This window comes from Tupaia chinensis, unplaced genomic scaffold (genome assembly GCF_000334495.1).
Source record: "Tupaia chinensis unplaced genomic scaffold, TupChi_1.0 Scaffold000350_1, whole genome shotgun sequence".
Classification (NCBI taxonomy): Eukaryota; Metazoa; Chordata; class Mammalia; order Scandentia; family Tupaiidae; genus Tupaia; species Tupaia belangeri.
In genome coordinates, this window is record NW_006159844.1 from 8,864,625 (window position 1) to 8,866,849 (window position 2,225).

Genomic DNA, 2,225 nt, shown 5'->3' on the forward strand with positions numbered 1-2,225 from the left:
TTATTGCCACATTATTTACAATTACTAAGATATGGAACCAACCCAAATGTCCACGAACAGATGAATGGATTGAAAAAGTGTGGCACATATACTCTATGGAATACTATTCAGCCATAAAAAACAAGACCTTGACATTTGATAGAAAGTAAACAAATATGGAAGATTTATTGCTGAGTGAAGCAAGCCAGGCTATTAAAGAAAAACACTTAATATATACTGACTGCACTCTGTGGTGAAACAGAAAGATTAGAATATATAGAATCATGGAAAATGGTTACAGGTAAATAATGTGGGAAGAGGGTGGGAGAAGGGAAAAAGTGTGAAGAATGGAATCAAGGAGAAAAATAGAGAGGCAAGATACAGAAAAGAGTAATTATTGGTTGATGATAATGTATATAATATCTTCAACTTGACTGATGTGAAGTATATTAATGTTGGGTAAATTCACTGTACAAGCTATAGTGATGTATAATCACTGAATATATAACATTTTAAAAATAATACCTATCTCTAGTATGAAGGTTAAAAGTCAAGATGTAAATTGTGACATCAAAAACAAAAATTGGGAGGCCAGCAGGTGATGTGGTGGTTAAGACACTGGACTCCCACATGGCTGATCATGGTTCAAGGTCCAGACCTGGTGGCTTGATTTCTCACTTTCCATCTTTTCTTTGTCTCTGTGTGTCTCTTTCTTGTCAAATTAAAATGAACAATAATAAATAAAATTAAATTAAAAATGTAAAAAACATAAATTAGGAGAGAGGGCAAAAGTAAAGAGTTTTTGTATGCAACAGAAGGTAAATTGTTATCAGATTAAAATAATGGATAAGAACTGTAAGACAGTGTATGTAAGCCTCATGGTAAGCACAAAACTTAACACTATAGACCATACAGAAAACAAATAGAAAGGAATCAGCACTTAGCACCACAGAAAATTACCAAATCACAAAAGTCAACAAGAGAGAAAGAAACAAGCCAGCAAGTAAATAACAAAAATGGAAGTAGTAGATCTTTAACAATTTATAATAACCTTGAATGGAAATGGATTTCACTTTCCAATGAAAAGACATACAGTGACTGAATGGATAAAAAGATCCAACTACAGACAATCCCTGATTTACAATGGTTTGACTTAAGATTTTTCTACTTCATCAAAGTGTGAAAGTGCTGTGCATTAGCAGAAACTGTACTTTGATTACTCACATAACATTCTGTTCAGTACAGTATTCACTAAGTTACATGAGATAATCAATGTTTTCTTATATGATAGTCTCTGTGTTGGATTATTTTGCTCAACTGTAGGCTTAAATAAATGTTCTAAGCTCACTTAGGTAGGATAGGCTAAACTACAATGTTTGGTAGGTTACATGCATTAAATTCATTTTTAGTTTATGATATTTTCAACTTATGATGGGTTTATTGGGACATGAATATACTGTAAGTTGAGTATAATCTACATATGCAGCCTATAAGAGACCCACTTGTTTTAAGGACACACATGGGCAGAGAGGAAAAGGGTAGAAGAAGACATTAAATGCAAGTGGAACTAAAAGAGAGAAGGAGTGCTACTATACTTACACTTGATAAAAATAAACTTTCAACATTGGATAAATAAACCAAACAAAATTAATAAGTAAATGTTGACCTTGAACTGTACTTTTGACAAAATGGTCCTAACCAACATGCATAGAACTTTCCATCCAACAGCAGCAGCATACACATTCTTCTTCAGGGCACATGGACTATTACCCAGGATAGATCATACATTAGACCACAAAACAAATCTTAACAAATCTAAGAAAACTGAAATTTACCTAGTATTGTTTCAGACCACAGTGGTATAAAACCAGAATTCACTAACAGAATCTTTGAAATTTCACAAATATGTGAAAATTAAGCAACCAATGGGTCAAAGAAGAAATGAAAAGAGAAGTTAAAAAATGTTTTGAGAAAAATGATCATTGAAATACAATACACTATGGAATACAGCAAAAGCAGTTCTAAGAAGGCAGTTCATAGCAATGAATGCTTGTATTTAAAAAAAAAAAAGGCAGATTCTAGTAAATAGCCTAACATCATTATGCTGCAAGTAACTAGAAAAAGAACAAACCAAACCCCAAATTAGTACAAAGAAGGAAATAATAAAAACCAAGCAGAAATAAATCAGAGAACAGAAAAAAAAGTTAAATAAGCTGAGTTGGTTTTTTGAAAAAAAAAAAAAAAAA